At 37.2% G+C, this 24,133-nt stretch overlaps 1 long non-coding RNA gene across 2 annotated transcripts in view; it reads left to right on the top strand.

Moving 5' to 3' along the window:
* Positions 1 to 20,224, top strand: part of LOC135270436 (uncharacterized) — a 222,384-nt gene extending 202,160 nt beyond the window's left edge. For both annotated transcript variants that reach the window (XR_010338616.1, XR_010338617.1), the window contains exon 3: positions 16,285 to 20,224. This is a non-coding gene — a long non-coding RNA (uncharacterized LOC135270436). The remainder of the gene's footprint in view (positions 1 to 16,284) is intronic.
* The last annotated feature ends 3,909 nt before the right edge of the window (positions 20,225 to 24,133 follow it).

The raw sequence follows: 24,133 nt of genomic DNA on the forward strand, positions 1-24,133 counted from the left end.
TTACAGAAAAAAAAAAACAACCCTATCAAAAAGTGGGTGAAGGATATGAACAGACACTTCTCAAAAGGAGACATATATGCAGCCAACAAACATATGGAAAAAAGCTCATCATCACTAGTCACTAGAGAAACTCAACTCAAAATCAGATTGAGATACCATCTCACGCCAGTTAGAATGGCGATCATTAAAAAATCTGGTGACAACAGATGCCAGAGAGGATGTGGAGAAATAGGAACACTTTTACACTATTATTGGGAGTGTAAATTAGTTCAACCATTGTGAAAGACTGTGTAATGATTCCTAAAGGATCAAAAACCAGAAATACCCTTTGACCCAGCAATCCCATTACTGAGTATATACCCAAAGAATTATATATCATTCTGTTATAAAGACCCATGCACATGTATGTTTATTGAGCACTGTTCACAATAGCAAAGACTTGTAACCAACTCAAATGCCCATCAATGACAGACTGCATAAAGAAAACATGGCACAGCTACACCATGGAATATTATGCAGCCATAAAAAAGGATAAGCACATATCCTTTGCAGGGACATGGATGAAACCATCATTCTCAGCAAACTAACACAAGAACAAAAAACCAAATATCACATGTTCTCACTCAGAAGTGGGAGTTGAACAACAAGAACATATGGACACAGGGAGGGGAACATCACACACCAGGGCCTGTTGGGAGGTGCAGGGTGCAGGGCTAAGGGAGGGATAGCATTAGGAGAAATACCTAATGTAGATGATGGGGTGATCGATGCAGCCAACCACCATGGTACGTATGTACCTATGTAACAATCCTGCACAATCTGTACATGTAACCCAGAACTTAAAGTACAATTATATATATATATGTTTCAAATAGAAGAAAATATATAAGGCTTTTAAAAATTACATTTATATCATAATCACACATTCACCTTACCTTATAATAATATTTCCTTTATCCTCCATTATCTTAAGTCCTGTTATGTTTCAAGTTTAAAAAATACCAAAATTCAAGTTAAAATCACTTTTGTGTCTCTCTAATAGAGTGTCTTGAGGAACTTTTTCTAAATTTCAGGAAAAAATTCAGATTGACATCTTAGCATCTCAGATCAACTCTCTGAATGATCATGTTTCTGGTAGCTGTATCATCCATAATCAGAAACACTAAAATGAAATTAAAATTTAGGTATCACAACAATATTACTCCTTCTCTTTCATGCTTGTTGTCACTGTCTTTTTTCTGATCAAATAATATATATTTCCTACCTTACTACTTCTCATGATTTAATATTTCTTCAATTTTGGTGATTTTTCATCTTCTCTTTTTTTTTTTTGTATTTCTTTCTTTCTAAAGAAGAAGTCATCTTCTCTTTGAAGTTCAACTTTGTTAATTTTCCTATTTCTTCGATTTAATTATCGTCTACTAAACATCTCTAAGTGAAGACTAAATACTTAGGACATCTACTAAATTTAACTTTCTCTGCTTAGAAAAAAAGTTGATTTGATGCAACAAAAATATTGACCAATATTTTGAAATAAATTTTATATAGGCCTACAGCCCTGATTACAACTTCTGCCACCTAGATTCTGAATCTATAGAAGCCATCTCTGCTCCAAAGCCTGATGATAATTATGATGATTACTGATGACAAACTGTTCTAAATGCTTTCCACTTATTATCTCAGGCAATCCTCAGAGCAACCCTTTGAAAGTAGAGACATTACTATTCCATTTTATAAATGAGGAGGCTAAAGCCCGAAAAGACTTAGAAAATTTCCAAGGCCTTATCAATATTATGTCTGAAATAGCTTCAGCCCACTTGTCTTAGTCACTCCTCATTAAGCCTGCTGCGTTTTACCTCTTAAGTTCTCCTAAAGAACATATCCACACTAATTATTCTGACAATTTTGAGAGGAAGACAGAAGAGGGCTTGTGCTATGCACCAATAGCAAACAACTATTAATAAACATACATATTAGATAATTATGTTATTTGAAATCCCTTCTTGACAATCTTATCCCTTCCATGGCATTTCTTTGTGTTGCCTCCACCCATAAACCTCTGTCAGTTGTCAGCAACTTGAGAATCCCCTGCAAACTCTGGTTCTCTTTCCTTGATTCTATAGAATATTCAGATCTTTTCGGTCCTTGCTCCTCGGCTAGCCTATAATACCACCCAGGTATTCAGCTACAAACTGCCTTCCTCAGAATGAATATCACATACTCAGAAGGTAATCATAGTATATGGTGATGAGACGTAGTGTTTCTATTAAAATTGGTTTCTATGTTGTTACAAAGCCTTTGTAACATTTTAAAATCATAATTTTAAAGGTTCACTAAATTATCTCCTGCTAATGTTACATAAAATTCATAAGCCATTTTCAATTGTTGAATATTTTCGTGGGTTTTGGTGTTTTGTTTGTTTCATTTATATATCACTACAACAAATATTTTTATTCATTTAGACTTTGTGTATGTTGAATTATTGCTTTATAATAAAATCCCAGGGGAGAGACTACTGGGTCAAAGGATATGAATATATTTATGACGCGTTATTTTACAAATCAGTTGTATCAGTTAACAGAGTCGTGTATAAGTTAAAAGGCATACCAAAGCTTTGTCAGCATTATTTCTATTTTCTTACTATGTAGAAACATGAAAATATTCCCCCATGTACAGAAGATTCCTGACTTAAAATGGTTCAACTTATGATTTTCAACTTTGTCCTGGCTTTCTGGGGTATTAAATACATTTTTGACTCACATGCAGTGTTATCAGGAAACCCATCCTAATTTAAGGAGCATCCACGTTTGTTTTTTATTTGTGTTTCGTCTAGTGTGAATGCTTCTTCCACACATGTTGATCATTACCTATATGGTGAAACAATTCTTTGTTATTTGTTTTGTTTCTATATTTCAATACCACTTCACACAAAGACCACTTTTAGTCTGCTGTACTTAATACAAATATTTTAACTTCAGTTTTACAATTTTTTTCATTTTGGTATAAGTTTTAGATTTCAAGTATATTTCAAACATACTTTGAATTGGTCAGGCTATTCCAAATAAAATTATTGTTTTTGCTTCAAAGTCGAGAAATCCACCTTTTCCAAAGATCAAATAATAGTCTTGTTTTCTCCTTTAAAAACATAGTTTTATGTTTCCCTCTTTCATGGCCTATATTTTGGAGTCAGGTAATGATATTTGGTATTGGACAGGTTTTCGTGTTTCCAAATTCTCAGTAACACTGTTTTGTCAAGGGCATGGTTGGTAAAGGGAAGAGTGCAGACACTGTTTTCTCAGAGCCATGGACCTAAAAGGGAAGGAGTGGTGAAGGCAGAGTATACAGGGGTGCTGGAAGGCAGAGTATTCACTTTACAGTCTGTCCCTGTGCTAGAACTTTCAATTAAGTCTCAGTTATAATTGACACCTTCAGTTGCAGCCTATGATATGGGAACTAGATTGATGGGTTTAACTGCTTCAAGGTAGTTTAGAAAAGTAGCTTGAAGACCTATATTTTACTTTAGCATGAGTATTTTTGACCAAAATCTGCAAAAAAAAAAAAATGATAATTTTACTTAAGCCAGATAATGGAGCATAATTGTAGTTTAAAGAAGAAAATGGAATTTTAGTGTTTTTTTTTTTCTTTCATTAAATGAGGACACCAAAAACAAGCAAAAAAAAAAAAAAAAAAACCACAAAACTGTGGAAAAATTAAAATAAAGTAAATTTATATAAGAAATAAAAACTTCATGGTGAGTTTTCTACTCCCTTTCCCTAATGATATCTTGGAAATGAGACAAGTCATGTCTCATTTCCCCACATCTTTGGGGCTCATGGAGAAAATGAGGGCCTTGGTTCCATGTACAGAAGATTCATGACTTACAATGGTTCAACTTATCATTTTTCAACTTTGTTTGAAGAATCACTCTGGGCCCAAGATTAAGTCAGCCCCTATATTCCATGTTCAATAACAGGAGCATACGGGTCACATTGACCAGAAAATGGTGGTGGTCGCAGGACAGGTAGCTCCAGATTTTCCTCTTTTCTCAGTGTCTTTTTTTCTGATCTTAGCTTTCCTGCTTGGTTTTACTTAGAGCCATAATTTCTTAACAAAAACAAAAACAAAAAAATACAAGTAGGTAACTGAAGAAAGATAAGTTTACCTGAAAATTTAGATATTTTATACAACTGTAATTCCTTAACCTCCTTTTAAATTCACAAATTCACATAATATAAACACTAAGCTAAAATACAAATCGATTTTGTCAGTTGCTTGATTCTTCAGTGAATAGGCTTTCGTCTGTCATGAACAACTGTTTCTATAAAAGAAATTAGTTAGGTCTACAACCAGAGCCACATTAACAATTCTGCTTTCTTATACACCATACATCTTGCTGGCTGGCACATGGGAAGGAGAAATGAAGGGAGAGGCATAGAACATGTATCAGGAGTCTACTTCTCAAATGTTTTCTAGACCTTCACTGAGTATTCCTACATCAGAGAAAAAATTGCTCTTCACCTCTACTAAGCAAATTCCTTTTTGTCCCATAATTTACCCTCTCCTGACTTCTCTAAATTCACCAACCTTTTCTTTAAAATCATCTCTTATTTCTTATCTTTGCTTTAAAACATATTGGGAAACTAGGGAGCAAAAACTAATAAAAATTAAAGAGAGAGAGGGAGAAAAACTAAGATTTACTGAGTACATGTTATGGGCTAAGCAATTTATGTATGTGTTCTTATTTCAACATCCCTCAAAATTACCAAACATCACATCAGAGCTGTGAAATACCATTTCTAATTCATTTTACACAACAAAAACCTGAGATTCTAGGAGCATAAGTAACTTGGACAAGGTTATGCCGCTAATATGCTACATCACTGGTATTGCGAGTCATATTTATTTAATTTCAGAACCTGTGCTCTATACAACTTGACTTTGCCAAGCTCCTTAACTTTACAAATCTCTTCCGTTACTAAAAAAAAAAAAAGTCCAAATCTTCTGACCCTGCAACCCCTTCAAGCTTCTGTATGCTGACTCTAAAAGTCTTTTGACAAATCCTGATTGTCCCACAGCCAGCACGTGTGCCTGGACCCTTGATACCCTTTTAAGTTTCCACCCATAATCCTGTCGGAGCCATCACCAGGTAAGCGACAGATCTGTTGCTCCTGTCTCTTTTACTGGGTTCCAACAAGGCAAAGCTTTTTGTTTGCTTGAGTTCAGATCTCAGTTTCAGACTGACTAGCTGAGTGATGTTAGGCAAATTATTTACCCTCTCTTACTCTTCATAACTGTATAAAACAGCCTAAAATATTTACCTCACAGGATTATGGGCAGAAATAACCTTGCAATTATAGTGAGAGTTCTTGACCACTTTTTTAAGGCTAATAAATTACAGGATGGAAATCATGGCATATCCATTCACCTACTACATGTAGCATGGTGTCTACTTCATAATAGAAATTTAATAAAATTGTGTTAAATGAGTGAATATGTTAGGAGAAGACTATACACATTGCTTCTAACTTATTTTTCTTTAAACTCTTGTAATCTGGCTTCCACAACCACCAATTCACTAAAATTATTATCAAAATCATTAGTAGCATCTTAATAAATCCAATTCAAAGTTTCCTTTTTTAATTTATTCCATATTGGGCATCAGTGCAGGTACCCTATTTCCAAAACTCTTCCTTCCCCTGACCAGTGGCATGGCACTCAAGTGGACCTATATATTTTTCATGGCCAATTCTGTTAACTCCTATAAAATCTCTGCATCCACTTTCCTCTGCTCATATGCACTGCTATGCATCTAATCCTAGCTTTTATTACCTTATACCATGACATGCAGAGGGACTGCACATACACTATGGCCAATGGGAAAACGGAATCATAAAGGAACCTAGGAAAAATTGGTATGATCATAGATTAGGAAGCAAAAGTAAGCCCTGCAGGAATGGCTCTTAATTCATCATCTTACACCCACTATTTCCCCGAACCATCCTTTTTCTTCCCTACACATTAACAGAGTTCTCTTTTCAAAATACAGAACTGATTATATCACCCACACATAAAACCCATCAATGCCTTCTCTTTGCTCTTAAAATGAGGAACACTAGGCCCGGTGCAGTGGCTCAAGTCTGTAATCTCAGCACTTTGGGAGGCTGAGGCGGGCAGATCATGAGGTCAGGAATTTGAGAGCAGCCTGGTCAACATGGTGAGACTCTGTCTCTACTAAAAATACAAAAATTAGCTGGGTGTGGTGGTACATTCCTGTAATCCCAGCTACTCTGGAGGCTAAGGCAAGAGAACTGCTTGAACCCAGGAGGCAGAAGTTGCAGTGAGCTGAGATTGTGCCACTGCACACCAGCCTAAGTGAAAGACTGAGACTCTGTCTCAAAAAAAAAAAAAAAAAAGAGGAAGAACACCATCCCTAAGGCAGCACACTCGGCCAAAATCCCGGCCTTTTCTCACTGCTTCAGCCTCCTATCCGTGAGTCTTTTTTTTTTTTTTTTTGAGACGGAGTTTCACTCTTGTTACCCAGGCTGGAGTGCAATGGCGCGATCTCGGCTCACCGCAACCTCCGCCTCCTGGGTTCAGGCAATTCTCCTGCCTCAGCCTCCCGAGTAGCTGTGAGTCTTACTTTTGCTTCTTGAGCTGCAGCCACACCAGTGTTTCTTAGATGCATTTACAATCCCTTTCTCCCCACTGGCCCTAGAATACACGAAGCCCCGCTGCACATTTCCCTCTTCTTGGTTTCATCAACTTCCATTTTACCTTCATGTGTTAGTTGTCACTTTGCCAGAGAGCCTTCTGTGGACTCCCTGACCAAGTCACTCACCCCGTTAAACACTTAGAGAACAGCATTCCTTTCCTTCAGAGCCCTTGTCACAGCTCCAATTTTACATTGGATTATGGTATTTCTCAGATTATGGTATTAATGTCTGTCCCCCCTACTCAACTGCTTGAGTTCCATGAGGGTAGCAGTGTGTGACTTGTCTCGCTTTTGTACACCTGGCACTTACACAAAAAATTGGCATTTTATGAGCTCGAAATCTTTTGTTAAATGAATGAAAGAGCAAATGAATGCATCAAAAAGGAGATAGCAAAATTGCAGAGAAGAAATGCCCAAAGGCTAAGAAACAAAACTGTATGCCCAATAAAGGGCCAAATACAGTTTTGTTTCCTAACCTCTGAGCATTTCTTCTCTGCAATTTTGCTACCTCCTTTTTGTTTTCATGCCACAAATGTAAGCATTCTCAAGGTTCTTCACTCAATCATTATCTTTTGTCTCTTCCTAATTTTTCCCATGGAAATATCGCCCTTTCCCACAGCTTTAACCACCAAATCTATGCAGTTAAGCACGTTGACTCCTCCATGACTTGCTAATGCAGTCAACAGTTTCTATCAATATCTCCACAATGTTGCTTGCTTTAAAAAATTTTTTGACTATCATGCTTAAGGTTGTATGTGTGGGGATTGAATATCAAAAAGTACTAATTCAGCAGGTAAATATAGTTGAATCAGTAATAAGCAAAAGAAAGGACAAAGCAAGGACCCCAAATACCATCTAATAGCCATGAAGAGGACATTTAGATTTAAGCATCCCTTTAACACATATAGGAGATTTTTTTTTTTTTTTTTTTTTTTTTTTTTTTTTGAGATGGAGTCTCCTTCTGTCACCAGGCTGGAGTGCAGTGATGTGATCTCACCTCACTGCAACCTCCACCTCCCAGGTTCAAGCAATTCTCCTGCCTCAGCCTCCTGAGTAGCTGGGACTACAAGTGCGCACCACCACACCCAGCTAATTTTTGTATTTTTAGTAGAGATGGGGTTCCACCATCTTGGCCAGGATGGTCTGAATCTCTTGACTTCATGATCTGCCCACTTTGGCCTCCCAAAGTGCTGGGATTACAGGTGTGAGCCACCACCCAGCCTTATGTAGGAGATTCTATATGCTTCCTGGCATGGCAGATACCAATCCTTGAAAAGGGAAGGTAGATGGATTCAGGGCCATGCACTGTACTTTCAGTGCACACAGAGGAAGCAGGAAACAGCAGAGCTTTAAAATGGCCGGTACTTCCAGGGCTCAGACCTCCTATCTCTCCACATAGAACCCTCTGTTTAACGGTAATCATGAAAACAGGCTTTTCTACCTGCTTTGTGGCTCTGTTTCAGTAAGCTTATTCTTCATAATTTCCAGGTTGCAGAATTACCCATCTAAATTTTCTTCACATAAATGGTGCTTGATGAATACAAGTACAGTGCAGCTTATGTCCCTTAATGGTATCTCTAATCTTCTGTAATAATGGTGGGTGATGATTACTGTTTACCTTATTCAAGGTAAAAACGGATTTGTACGTGTGTATGTGTGCTTTTTGATTTAGAAGTAGAAAGGGAGGGGGAATGAATGGAACTGCTGAGTCAGAGTGCTAGATTGGAGAAATGGATTAGGCATTTTAATCACCTCAGGCTTGGTCTCAATTATTTCTGATTATTTAAATCCTCTACATGAGGTAAATGCATTAGAAAACCATGTGACTTTCATATTTTAATATTTGATTTCTGAATTGCTGCAAGTGATAAGTAAAAAAAAAAATGCAGTAGATGTTATTTTATGCTCTGTTTATGAAGTGGAGACAGTTCCAAAGAGCACAGGGATTACTGGCATAAAAGCGGATTGTTAAGTTTCAGTTTCTCTTTCAGGTTGCTATCTTCCAGGTAGCAAGAACAGAAGTTCTATCTTCAGACATTTACATTCACCATTTTCTGTTTCCGAAACTTAACCACGTCTACCCCATTCCCTGTCCATTTCTGTTTCTGTTAACTGTGCTGCTGATTATAAAACTGTGGATACTTGAGGTATAAACAATGGATTAATGGTTTGTAGACCAAGTGCAGTGCTGGTTTTTTTTCTAGTGACATCCTGGCACCTCCTCGGAAGCAGAGTGGGAAGCATTTCTTCTCTGGGCTTCCATATGTATGAAATATTCCTTTCTATCATAGATATCACAGTGTGGCTTATACTAGTAGCCATTTTAAAACGTCATTTACTTTCTGAGGAAAAAAAGCCCACGTACAATAGGTGCAATACCTTTTTATTTTTTTGTTTTTACGTATGTATTCATTTAGTGTCTCAGCCAGTTGGGCTTGGCTAAAATCTTTATTCATCAGTTTGTTATAAGCCTTAGTTATTAACCTTTACTCTTAACACTGAGTCATTCTGGTCACAGATACACCTACCAAGACAGGTTTTCTTTCTGTTTCTATAACTATTGGTTTCCTGTTATGACTATCTTCCTTTGAGCTTTTTATAAAGAGCATCTCATGTGGGAGATTCTGTATGTTTCTTGTTAAGACAGATGTCAGTCCCCTTATGCTGGTGGCTTGAAGAATATGTGAATGTAAGTTCACATGTCTCATGACAGTGAAGAACAAGGGAGCGGCAAGAGGATTTCTTCTAAAAGGCACTTCTTCTCGGGAGTTGGTCTTAAAACTCATCTGTGTAGGACTGCATGTGTTGGTGGTAGTCATAAAAACAGCCTTCGAGGACTCTTCTCAACACATCCAGATGAAGCCGCCTCCCTGCAGCCTTTTATGACCACACCTCTCTGACTCTTTTGTGGGGTACTTTTAAAACTAAATATACAAGGCTCTTTAGTGTCTGGTTTGTATCCACTCACAAGGCTACAATTCTCATCACCAGTTGCAGAATTAAGCCCAGTGAATTCAAATTCTCACTTGCACTAAGGTGATGAATGAGTTACTTACCTGCAGTGCGGACTACCCTAAAAAGATGGAGTTAAATAACTCAAATCCACCAGAAAAGGAGGAAAGACTTCACAAGCCTATAGTTTTCAGTTCTTTCTTTTTGTATCCCCTATCTCACTCTCCACTAAGAATTCAGAGTGAAGAAAATACAAAATCCAGGTATATTCTGCTTGGATGAGATATTCATGAGTCCCATTTTGGGGTGTTTCTGATTTGAAGCTTCATAGAAATGCTGGGGAGCCATGAGATTATTGTCTCCCTAGTGAAAAAGTGGAGAGTAAACCTAGTGAAACTGTGGAATAAACCTCTTTGCATTCAACAGAGACAGCATATGTTGCAGTAATGTCAGAAAGCTATATTTTACACAAATACAGCTAATGGCTGGGTGCTGCATTACCTTCCTAGTGTTAGGGTTGTAAGGCCAGTAAAACAAAAACCTCAGCTGGCAAGAGATCTTTATGGCTCACCTAGGCCAGTGGATGGTGTGCCGGTATGTATGTGTGCATTTGTGCATGCACGCATGAGAGAGAGAAAGAGCACATTAGTGAGGGAGAACAGACGGTATCTGAAAGACAAAATAAGCATATTTATAAAATTGGAGACATAATGGGATTGGGTCAGTGTTTCCGTATCTTTACTAGTGGTGCATGTCTATAGAAATGTATTTCACAAAGGTTCTCAATTTTTCTTGATTCACATGACTTATACAGACCTTAAAATGGATAATGATGGATCATAATGAGACACAGAAGGAGAGTCAGACAGGGAAGCAGCTGGAGACCAGAAGTGATGGAAGGGCACTGATCCTCAAAGTGCTAAGGCATTTTAATCACCTCAGGCTTGGTCTCAAGTGCTAGCACCTTCAGAGACTAATAACTGTGATCCTTAGCAAAAGAAAATTGGGCTTGTGACATCTTGAATAGGGGAAAAATGACACTTCTTGTTTTTAGGTACAAATGAGACACTTAGGCAGTCCAGAGCAAGACAACCCTGTAGGAATTTCCTCAGGGGGCAGGTAATAGATCAATTTACTTTATCACTGCCTAGGTCCTAAAACTAGTCTCTTTTTCTCACATAAAGAGCTCAATGTAAAGGACAGTGCCAGAATATGCCATTTTGGGAGAATTAAAATTGAAGTTTTCTGGTTAAAATTCATTTAATGAGGTTTTCTTATAGACCTTTTAAATCTCAAATGTTAAAAGGAAGGAAACAGAAAGAATTGCTAATTCAATGACACTGTGTTATCCAACAGATTCACTTTTTTTTTTTTTTTTTTTGAGATGGAGTTTCGCTCTTGTTACCCAGGCTGGAGTGCAATGGCGTGATCTTGGCTCACCGCAACCTCTGCCTCCTAGGTTCAGGCAATTCTCCTGCCTCAGCCTCCCTGGGATTACAGGCACGCGCCACCACGCCCAGCTAATTTTTTGTATTTTTAGTAGAGACGGGGTTTCACCATGTTGACCAGGATGGTCTCGATCTCATGACCTCGTGATCCACCTGCCTCAGCCTCCCAAAGTGCTGGGATTACAGGCGTGACAGATTCACTTTTAACCTATGACCAAAGCCATTAATTCCACCATTTTTGTTCTCTTCATGTGAAAAGGAAAATTCAGTCAGAATGTATCAACCCTTTGGGCTTTTAGTTTTCTTCTCTTGCCTTGATCCCTATGCTGGGTAAATGCTTCACTAGAAGATATCTCCCTTGGTGGCTGAGCCAAGTGCACATGCGAATGTTGTGAATTTACATGATTCTTCCGGGAAACATAAAATGATACTGAAAATAGTACTTGATCCAAACTTAATAACTTAACACTGTTTTTCTTGCTCTCTGTAACTTAGAGCAAGAAACTCTTGTAGTAGTAATTTCAGTTAACCAAACAGTTTCATGGATGGAACTAGTGTTCATGTTCACTTGACCCAGATATACGTGTGTGTGTGTTTGTGTGTTTGTGTGTGTGTGTGTGTGTGTGTAATGCAAAGTGAATGAAAATACTGTAACTCTGGATAACTGGCCGAAAGAGACAAATAAAATTCATTCATACTGGAGGAACAGGAAATTCAGTGCCCAGGAATTAATGAAAGGATACATAAAATAACAGACAGAGATGGTACTATGGTACTATATCCCTGTTTCCACAAACAACTGTCAAGTTCAATATAGGAAAGCTTTCTGAAGCTTTTTCTCCTATGATCAACACTGTTGAGCAGACATTCTTGATGCAACACCGCCTACCTCCACCCCAACTCATTAATTAACTGCTACTATGAGTTTTGCTGCTGACAATCACATCTGCACCCTCCTCAAGGAGCTTGCCCTTTGTGATTGGATCTGCCTCACCCTGAGGCAGCCAGGAACTTAAGACTCAGCGGTCTGAGTGTGTGAGTGGGTGGAAGGTGGTGGTAACAAAGCTCTACCACCTTGCTGCACAAGGCAGGCAGTCTCGCCAGAACAAATGTTTATGTTTCAGAAGACCTGTGGTATCAGACTGAAGCTAGACAGCACCTGAAATCACACCTTTACTTAGCCTCTCTCCTCCTCTATCCTAATTTTCTCACTTCTGCTGAAGTTTCGCCCAAGAGTACCCTCTAAATAAATCATTTACATAAAAATCGCATCTCAGGCTCTGCTTCTGAGGAAGCCAGGTATAAGACAAATAGTTACAAATGGTGCTCAAAATATTCCTCAATGCCATTCTTTCATGTTCTAAATGTAGACATTTTGTTCATCAATTCTTAAACAAACATTTTCAGAGTCCCATGTTGGTGCTGACTGCCAGCCAGCAGTTACACTTGAGTATTAATTATTACCTTTATTGGTAGACCAGTGTTTTTACAATTCTTTGAATATTGTATTGCTTTTCACTCATAATTTTCTAAGAATATGAAATTTTAAAAATTAAAGTACTCATAATAAAGAGAAGGGATGTAGCCCTAATAGAAAAAAAAACAACAACAATGAAATTAAAGCAAAGATGAAAATCCTCAGGGCTGCACTCAAATGGTATCTTTAGCTTCAAACTTTCTAAATCAGCATAAGTGAGCAGAATGTGATCATTGTGAAGGAAATGGACACAATAACAAATGTGTAAAAGTCTGGAAATACGGCATTGGATATTTTGTCTAAAGGAAAAAGGCTAATTAAGAATTTTATAAAATCTTTATACTAATCTTAATTATCTGAGAACACAACTCTTCATTATAGTGTCTCCCTTTCTTGAAAATTTTAAAGAACTTTTTTGTGTTTTAGGCATACATTATAGATGAATATATATAATTGCATAGCAATAGGCAATTAAAATTTTGAAGTGTAGAGGATAAGAAATCCAGTGGATACTGAAGGGAGATCTAAGTTTGGCAGGCCTAAAAGTTTACCACTGAGATCTCACTGCAAGTACCTGCTACAGGGCATACTGACACGTGACCTCTGTCTGTGGCACCTTCAGGGCATACTGACACGTGGCCTCTGTCTGTGGCACCTTCAGCTCTGCTGCAGTGTCAGCACCGAAGCCAGGACTCGAGTAGAGCAGAGGCACCAGGGCTAGGTCATTTCTGTCCCATGCAGGTCTCCTCGAATAGATCACCTTACCTAGGATTCGTCATGAGCCTGGCTAAGGCTTTCTCAGACAAGCGCTCAGTCTGAAGCTCCACCTGCCCAATTCTCCCTCCTTTCTCTCTTCTTTCACAGATGCCAGACCTGTATTATATTCTGAAGGCTTTTCTAGCCTTATATTTATTCCTTCTTTATCCACATTAGGTGTTTCTCCCAGTAACTCTCTTGTGATCTAATTTGTTTCGGCACATTTTTTTCTCTAAGAATCCAAACTGGCACAAAGAAGTATGGTTGGGGTGGAAATACACATTATTTAGACAACTGAGTCCTCCCAATAAAAAGCTTAGAAAATGATTATGAAAGGTTACTTTCCAAAGGGATTATGTAGCTGCTAGACTTTGTAATTTTCTGCTGTAAACCTATAAGGCTAGCAAATTAAGCAAATAGAACCACCCAAAGAATCTGTGTCTTAATTCAGACTTCAGACTGCAGAAAAAGCACTCAAGCAGTAAGAACTCATATTTGAATTCCATGTGCTTCGGGAAGTCCACTTTATCCTATTGGGCTTTAGTTTCTTTACCTAGAAAATCATATATAATAGTGTTCATGTTGCAAATGTCAGATAAAATGACTTGGTGTATGTGGAGACACCTAATAATCAATAGATGATAGTTTCCTCCCAGCTAAATACTCAGCTATTGCACATTATCCACAGAAAATCTGTAGATCATTGGATATGCTTTACAATTAGTGGAAGTAGGAGAAAAGAAAAAAAAAAACAATAATCACAAAAAACAACATTTGAATATATGGAAAGTTATTTTCTTGTATGACCATAACCGATGATTTTCTTCCTTACATCTGAATTCCAAAGGATCTGGCTGCAAAAATGAATATATATTGTATTTTGTAAAAATTTTCATATGTGGAAAGGAAAAGATTGAAAAAATATATTTTTATTATACTAAGCAAATAAGTGAAGAAATAGGAACTATGTAAGTTCAAATACTAATCCTCTCACAGATTTATTACTTTCCCTAAGTTACCAAAACCCCTAAATTTGGCAAAGGAGAAACATCAATGATATGCAGCATTCTAAACATAAATATTTTAAAAGGCAATTGAGCAGGCGCTCCAGTAAATGTGCAGAGCTAATAGAGAAGACTGAAGTCTTCTAAGCCGCACACAGAGGGAAATTAGAAACGAGCTGGAAGATCTTAGAGCAGAAGAGAGTAGAGGGCAAGAAGCTAAAGATGTGTGAGAGCAATGGTAATAAGCTACAGTGGTGTCACGGTGCATGACCCAAATTCCCCGCCCCACAGCTAGACAGCTAGAACTTTCACCCCCCGCTTGCTCCAGAGGTGTAGTTGCTGAACCAGCAACGCTCTCTCTAAGGCCTAACCTGGAGTACCAAATGCCTGGCTGAAGTGACTTTAGCTGGGGCAAATCTGAAGGGCTGCCCCAGCTCTAGAGCTCTTTGTAGGAATAGCTAAGGCCTTGGTCATAACCACATTGCATTTACCTTCTCCTTCTGTGCATTCCTGCTCCCAATACTACAGTCAAGGTGTTCATCCTAACAGCGTTCCCCCATGAACGTGCCACAGGCAACTATGTCCTTGCTTCCAAGGAACCTAACCTGGGTATCAGTCCTGTTGAAAAGCATCCAAATACGGAATGAATAAAGTCAGTTGAGTATCAAAGTCTTGATATGACCCCAGAATATGTGTAAGAGAACAGATTTCATCAGATTTATTGTGGCCAACATTAGTAGCCATTGGTAGATCAGGATTTGAGTACTTTCAAGGATGCTGGTTTCAATCTAAAGGCAAAATATATCCTGAGGCTTAAATTAAAAATATTTTCCCTGCAATCAATAGGGCTGAGTAAAAAACTCACTCTAACTTTAAAGATAAATATAAATAGAAATAAATAAAACCAAATAAATATATGCACCACAACCCAAAAACAGACTTAAAAGAAGATTCTACCATGAAAGACAAACCCAATGCTTACTGATCAGTTAAAATTGGGCCCTACTAATGTTTATTCCAGTGGCTTCCAATTGTCTAGAGGAATTTTTCTAATTTATAAGTTTGCACATTTTTAACCAACAACTCAGTTTTCTGGGCTGCAGATACAATATTTATGTCCCTCCTTGCCTATGTTATGTATCTTAAAACTCTTATTTAATTCCCTCATTTATTCCTTTTCTCTTACCTTGTATTAAAAAAGAAACAACACTTAACCATAATTCCCCTTAGCTAATTTCTGCTGAGTATATTTATTTTTTCGTTTGGTTTTATATATGGCATATTTAAAATAAGGATGCAAACTCACTTTAGATCTGGTCTTTTTTCTCCTCTTTGTTGCAGTTTGTTAATACTGTAATTCTTAGGAATGCCCATGGTGTGGCACGATATCAGGGATGTAAAACAATGCAAGTCCAGTATGTTAAACACTTACTATTATCTCTCCAAGAAAATAATAATTAGTAAATCATGAATAAAATTGCACAGTAACATCAGATGTAATACCCTGTATTCCTGGCCTCTTCTTTGAAGTTTCAACTTCACCAATCTCAGCACAGATCTCAGATCTGTCACTGGCTTCAGCTAACAATTACTATTGTTGGAGTTTCTTCATATTGGACTAATGACATTCCTACTTTCAGAATGGTCCTTTGGCTGATGTCAATTTATAACACTCTAAAACAAAAGAGATATCTGTTGAGTATCCCTTTTTACAAATTGCAAACTTATAAATGATAGTATAAGTAACCAAAACTGGTATTCAAAAGGGTATGGGAGGAGGGCACAGAGAAAAGGAAGGCACCAATGCTAAAATTAATTGTATGATTTTGTCAATTTTAAAATGAAAAATTTTCACATATTGCACATATACATATTATGTATTTAGGACCAAATATAGAGAATGTGTGCAGCTAATATATGATTTTTCTTCCAAAGGAAATGTTGCTGAAAGTATATGAAGACAATTCTGAAAATCTGCATAATTTGTAGGAGAAATAACATTGTAAGTGAACTTGGACGAGGAAGAGATGGAGCTTTGTTTACTTGGCTTATAAGCACGTGCTTATATTTACTGAGCATGGTTTACATGTCAGACATTTTACATATATTAATTCACCTGGCCCTTGTAATAACCCTTTGAGGAATACGTCATTATTTCCTTATCATATGGATGAATAATCAGGTACTCCAATGCATAACATAACTTGCCTAAAGTCACACAGTTGTTAATTGTCAGAGCTGGCATTTGCACTCAGGCAGTTCAATTCTAGTGCCTGCTCTTTTAAAAACAATACACTGCAGAGACAAAGGCAGTGGAGCAAACACACATTTGCCCCATTAAAGAGAAGGCCAGGGAGCAATCAGCACATTTGCTAACCTGAGTTCTCATTCGTAACAGGGAAAAGCCAATAGCTATTGCTTTATTATCCAGCCTCTTATCTCCCCAAAGATTGTTAAGCTCCATTAAATAAGGAATCATATCTATTTGAGCTTCCTCTCTAGTACCTGGACAGTGCTTGGAACTTAAGAAATAGTACATATATATCTAATAAATAAATGAACGTAATAAAAGAGGAATATCAGAACAAAATCCTGAAATTTGTATCATTTGCCTCTCATTCTTAGACTCTGTCTATAACTTTTCCCTGTTTTGGCAGAAGTATACGTTGTCTCAGGAACAATTTTGATTGTAAGGTGAGAATGCCAAAGGAAGAAGTCAATGTCAATCATATGACTTTCAAACAAGGCCCTTGAAACCCAAAATTGAAATGAGAGCTTTGAGAGAAAAGTATTTTTTGAGGCTCAACAAAGGACATCCTAGCATAATTGATTTTTCTGTAGCACTGAGAGGCAATAAAAGTCCTTTCAAAGTTGAGTTGTGGGGAAAATCTTCAGAACTAGGATAAGACAGGAAAATAAGAAAGCAAGGATATAGAAGGAAAAGTAGACTTAGGGTAAACAGGAGTTTCAATACATGTGTAATTAGAATTCTAGCGTGAAAAACCAGAAAGGAAGAAAACAAGGAAGGAAAAAAGGCAGAAAGGCAATATTCAAAGAGATGATTGTTTTCAATTAAACTTTTCTAGTTTCTATTAATTTACTTGGTAACTATTTTCCCCAGCAGCCACCAAAGGTCCCAAGAGAAGAGCACCAGCAAGGAAGCTACCTGCATGGGTCTCTTCAGGGGCAGGGCTGCCGGCATGATTTCAATGACATAGCCACAACACGGAAGTTTTAAAGTTTTTTATTACGTCCTGATCCTCATGCTAGGTATGGTGACTAGAGAGGGGCAAACAACAGTCCTCTGTCCCGTAGCAACAGCAAGCGTGGACATGTGGGAGCAAGCTTCCCTTACTTAAGGGTCGTCTGGGATGAGTGTGCTAATTTTGCAGGGTTACTTTCTATTGGGTACTTCAAACAACTCCGTCAACAAGAGCAGTTGAGCAGTTTGGCACAAAGCTAGTGTTGAAACAGGGCTCCACAGAGGGACGTCTTATTTTAAATTATGGTCAGCCTACCCAGGACCAGGCAGCAATCAACTACGATTTCTCAATTGCTTGTAATATAAGGTTGGCGGAGACGTTTTCTGTATGGTTCAGAACTGCCAGTACACAGATTCAAGAAACCAAACAACAACAACAAAACCAAATCCCATATGTAATAATTTTTTTTAAAAGTCCTCAAATACATAATAGAGAATCTAAGGAATATCAAAAATGGGTAGGAAATTCATATAAGCAGCCAAAGTGAAAATACCAGTTATCTATAAAGGAAAACTATTCAAGTGACAGCTAGTACCTACACAGCAAGTATGGAAACCAGGAATACTATACTGGAATGATATTGTCAATATGTTAAGAGGAAATAACAGTAAATTAGAATTCTAAATTCACCAAACTAAGTTACAAGAAGGCTAAAATTGTATTTCTTCTAGCACCAGATATACAGAATGTCCTTCAGGTAAAGTAAAAAAATAAATTAGGTATTGGGAGCCAAAAAAAAAAAAAAAGGTAAATGTGGATTAATGTAAATACTCCGGGACTATACCAAGCAATTAAAATTTGGCATCTTCAATGTCTAATCTGGAGTTTCAAAATCACATTTTTAATTCATCTGGTCTTGTCAAAGGTATATTGATTTCCTATTGTTGCTATTACAAATTACCACAGACTTGATGGGTTAAAGCCACACAAATTTACTATATTGCAGCTCTGTTTGTCTTGGGCTAAAATCAGTATGAACAGGGCTGTGGAACCCTGTAGGGAATGTCTTGGGAGGAGTCATTTCCTTGCTTTTTTTCTAGCCAGAGGTTGCCCTCTAGTGGTCACCTACCTTATGGTCATTTCCTCCACCTTCAAAACAGGCAAAACTGGGGAAGTCTTTCTCACACCCCCTCTCTGGTTCTCCATTTTCTGCCTCCTTCTTTCACCTCTAGGACTCTTGCGATTACACTGGGCCCATCTGGATAATCTAGAATTATCTCTGTATCTCAAGGCCAGCAGATTAGCAACTGTAACTCCATCTTCAACAACTTTAATCCCTCTTTGCCTTTTAAAGTACCACATTCACAGGTTCCAGGGATTAGTACTTAGATACCTTTAGAGATCTATTATTCTGCCACTATAATAAGCTTCGAATTCTCTTTACCAGTTTTTACTATACAGTAAACCAAGTCCAATCATGCAGAATTTTTCTATTATGGTAAACTTTGCTTATAAACTTTTAAATCACCAAAAATACAAGTGTAAAAGTAACCACTAAATAGAAAAGCAGACAAACAGGTTTAGAAATTGTTTGGTGTTTTTTTAAATAAAGGTAAAAATGTATCCACATTATGGTCTAGAAATTCCTTTCGTAGGTATTTACCCAAGAGAAATGAAAACATGCTTACAAAAAGATTTGTACATGAATGTTTATAGTAGCTTGATTAATGACAGCCCAAACTGGAAACAAACCAAATATCTATAAACAGAAATTTAGATAAACAAATTGTGATATATTTAGAAAAAGGAACAAATGACTCATGTACTCAACACACGAATAAATCACAAAATCATTATGCTCAGTGAAACAAGCCACATCAATAGACACAAGGAATCCATAATATATGATTCATTTACATGAAGTCCTGGGCAGGCATAATAACACATGACAGAAATCACAATGTCTTGGCCATAGGGGAAGTGGGAAAATTATGAGAAGGGGCAAATAGAACATTTTGGGGTTTGTTTGGGTGGTGGTTAAACGGGCATATACAATTCTCAAAGCCAATGAACTTAAGAATTGTGCAATTTAAATAATCTATCACAGCTCTCTGGTGACTATCCAGGTAACATCCACTAACTCCAACCTTTAGCTTGCCTGCACTGATACTGTCAGTCCCCTTGTAAATTTATTCCCAAACATTCTAACTGTTGTTAAATTTACTTTTAGAGCTCCAATTAAAAGCAAAATTGATTTGATTTTGGAACGGAAACAAAGTAACCAAACACATATATTGTCTAAATTTAAGCCGAAGTGTTTTCATGGAACAAATGCCCTTGCCCGTCTCTCACGGACTGATGCTTTATGTATTTCTCGTCTGAATTTATAATTGGAGATGACTATATTCAATGCCTCAGGAGAGGAGTGCATTATTGCAGGCTCACTGCCTTTAAAAAGGTGTGTAGATATTTCCCACTAATTAGAATAAAATAAGATCAAGTAGTAATAGCCCAATTCGTGATAATTTCTGTTCTTGTAATTGACATCATCATACAAATGAGTTCTACAACAATGGAATAGTCTCAATTAGAATTCCTTCAACCTTATTTACATTTAATTTTCCCTTATAAAAATTTAAATTCAATCAATTTTTGCTTACTGAAAGTATATCTAGGAAGTTCACACTAGTAGGCTGTGAAGTATAAAATTCAATTATATAAGATATTGGGGTAAACTCATAGTAAAATTTGTCAAACTTCAAATTATAAGTAACTTTCAGATAGTTTATTATCATATGCTTACATTTTCTGTGTCAAAAATCTTTTCTATAAATGATTTCAATAAAATAAATGTTTTACATGTTACATCATCTTATCCTTATTCATAAATGGAACACTACCTCACTTATTTTGTGCAAAAGGTGATATGTTAGCTTTGATGATCACTCTACTAAGTGTAAAAACAGTATTCTTCCAAATAAAAAATTTCCAAATAAATCCTATTGTTTCCAACTTTAATTTATTTTTCTATTTTTATTTAATTTTTAAAATATTTAATATCATTTGGAGTCATGGATTTAGTTTTAAACTTTGAAATTAATTTAGAAAAATCATGGCTCTTAATTTATCCATGGGGTATTAAAAAACAGAGAAATAGTCATATTTTTCTTTTTTTTAGAGAAGGAGTCTCGCTCTGTCACCCAGACTGGAGTGCAGTGGTGCAATCTTGGCTCAGTGCATCCTCCGCCTCCTGGGTTCTAGCAATTCTGCCTCAGCTTCCTGAGTAGCTGGTACTACAGGTGCATACCACCACGCTGGGCTAGTTTTTTGTATTTTAATAGAGACAGGGCTTCACTCTGTTGGCCACGCTGGTCTTAAACTCCTGAGCTCAGACAATCCACCTGCCTCAGCCTCCCAAAGTGCTAGAATTACAGGTGTGAGTCACTGCACCCAGCCGACAGTCATCAAATGCATCCTTATATGAATGGACACAATAAACCAGTTAAACAGTGTTCATCTGCTCTTATTGACAAATATGTGCTTTTTTTGCTTCAGACCCATGACAAGACTAAAAAATTGTAGTTTTAAAATCATATCTACTTCAGTGTATTTGCACTATCCTTCCACATAAAACATACTTTGTACACAATGAGAGTTCGATGACATTTATTGAAGTCAGCTGAGTTCATATGACTACACATACAAATATATATTTTAGACACTATTGCATTTAAAAACATTAAAGAGGCATCTTCAGCCTGAGGGATTACTTATTTGCCAGAGGAAAGATACCAAGTCCTTCAGAGAACTAGGAACTCCTGTCTGTTTTCCTTGCTGCTGAGTATGGTACTTCCTACAATCTTTTCTATACCTGTACAAATCTTGGTTGGTAAACTTAGACTCCATGATTATTAGGAAGGATCCAGCTTCTGTCTGGGGAAAACCAGTTTATATTTGTAAACAATAGAAAAGCTTTTCAGTAGCCTCAACTGTTAGCACAATTTTCTCCAGGATTTAAAAAAGTTAAAAAAAAAAATACCTCATGGACACTCTATATTCTACTTTACTAATTCAATTTCTTCTAAGTCATATTTACATGTTTTTATCATTTTGAATGACATTTACTTAATTTCCTCCAGGAAGTTCATGTGCTTAACAGATTTCTAAATACGTTCAATCTGACTTCTTCTTCATCTCTCATAGAGTCCCTTTAGTTAGCCAGTCATTGCTGAGAACCAAGATAGTTGTAATCGTATCCACTGTTCACTACCTTGCTTTAATGTTAGCATGTGAGGCAAACACTCTCTCTACTTCAATCCAGTTCTCTATAAGATAAGGCTCATTAGGATTTTCTGACTTGATGAAGGGAAAACATTAGGATTACCTGGAGAGCCCCGGATCAAGTTTCCCTGATTCTCAGTTATTCTACTCTAGATTCTTCCAGTGGTAAGCAGAAGGTGCCTAGAATACTTGGCATTGAAGCTATTATTTAGGCCTGGAAGTTCCCTGAAACTCACCATTTAAATATCACAAAGGCACTGATATTCCTGTACCTAGGCTCAGCATCCCCACGCTGCAGTTTATTCTGTTGTACAGATTGCACTTCTCTAACCACACCCACGTTTAGCCTGAATCTATGAACAACCCTTTTGTATGTGGCCAGACGCTTACAGATGAAAGTAAACACAGAAGCCAAGAAATAAAAAGAAACATCTCATCAACTCATCTAAGAAAAGGGTGTATGTGTGTTTCATTTCAGGCCAATTCAAAACTGTTTATCAGAGATACTCGTGTGGTAGTTTATATCATGATAAAACCTCATGTGTTCAGCAACTATAGTTTTTGTTCAACAATCACTAATTATTTACTGTGTGCCAGGCACTGAAATAGGCATTAAGAAGGATATAAAATATTGCATAGGCAAAAAACAAAGTCCGCAACTGACTGTAACCAATTTAGTCTTAAAGAGAGTGGCAATCTGCCTCTTGGTTGACTGTAGCATTGGAGGTAAAAGTGGAGGCTCAGGGTCATGTACAAAGGCTGCTGCTTCTACCTAAGTAACTCATTTTCTTGGGGAAGCCTGTGATAAGTAAATAACCATAGACTACTTCATGGAATGAATGAATGATTGGAGGAGATCACCTTCCAGGGGCTTCAATAAGCAGCTGTAGTTCTGAGTGTGCTCTCAGTGACTTTTCTCTGTTATCTGACCCTCCAGACAGAATATCCAAGTATAAAGCTATACAGCATGGAATCAGCACCCCTTTGTGCTTTGTATCATTTTTATGAATCTCCCTGTTCTCACAGTGAGATCTATGTCTTTAAATGGTGAGTTTGCTCATGTGTCATCCTTACAGGTTTGTCTCTTATGCTGGTGGGTCTTCCTCCTTTATATGCAACAGCAAATCCTGACTGCTTTATGATAATTTATGTTTCTTAATCTCAAAACAATGTCTATTCTCTTGCTTTAACCATAACACATGGACCAAATTCTTGCTTTTGAATTCTAAGCCCCTCTTTACTCATCCTCAGAAGTACTGGGAGGACCTGCTCTGCTTGGGGCTCTGTATATTGGGCTAGTCTCATCTAAGGTCACACAGCCTGACCGAGATTATAAAAAGTGGGAAGACGCAGTGAGGTGAGCTTTAGTTATAACGCCAGAGGGGCATTTCAGAAGCCAAAAGTTTGCATGTCAAATGTAAACACAAACTACAGACAGCAAGGGGTCAAAATGAGTATCTAGAAGTAAGACTAAGATCAGAGAAGAAAGAAAGTGGGGGAAAAAAGGGTTTTTAGCTTCAGATTGTTGTGATATCAGTTTGATTGACTTCTGCATGCTATGTAGATCTAGATCAACATCAATTCTAGGTATTTCTTCTCCCTTTATGCTCTAGAAATACCCATATCTAATCCTTTACTACTGTACCATATCTGAATTTGAGATAGACCTTTGAAAGAATCTCCCATTTCTTGACACACATGTGGCAAATAATTAAATGCTTGTCAGCAACATAATTTTACTGTAGCGATGGAGGTAATCCTGGATAATGTTATGTTTTGAAACCCTGGCGATTTAATTGTACTGCCTTCATATCATTTATGGTAAGTTGTTGTGGAGCCCTGCTTTCCAAGGTAAGGCCAATGTTTGAAGCAACAATATTAAATTTTACCACATTCAGTTAGTCCACTGTGTAGGATGACTTTCCACTTTTACAGCTCTTATCTTGTACACAGATCTTCCCACAATTTATTCAGGACCATGAGTTCAATTTTTACACTGACTCATCACCTACAGTGTGCTCTTTAGTTCTCCCTGGTAATTATTCAGTTTCTCCTCTGGAAAGGCAACATGTCTGTAATAATTTGAAAGCAACTGTTGTTGAAGACTCTTTTTAGAAGATAAACATACATTTAGCATTGGGGAAACAAGTATGCGGAGACATAGAAAAGCAACTCTCCCATCTGGTTCTGTTACGGACACAACCTTTGTAGTTAAAAAAAAAAAAAAAGATAATTGGAAGAATCATCTTCAGTTTGTTTCTCTGGGAATCTATCAATCAAAGGCCAAGTTTTGCTGTTAA

The sequence above is a fragment of the Aotus nancymaae genome, unplaced genomic scaffold, assembly GCF_030222135.1.
Source record: "Aotus nancymaae isolate 86718 unplaced genomic scaffold, 86718_ANA_hifiasm-v0.15.2.pri h1tg000062l, whole genome shotgun sequence".
In the NCBI taxonomy this organism is placed as follows: domain Eukaryota; kingdom Metazoa; phylum Chordata; class Mammalia; order Primates; family Aotidae; genus Aotus; species Aotus nancymaae.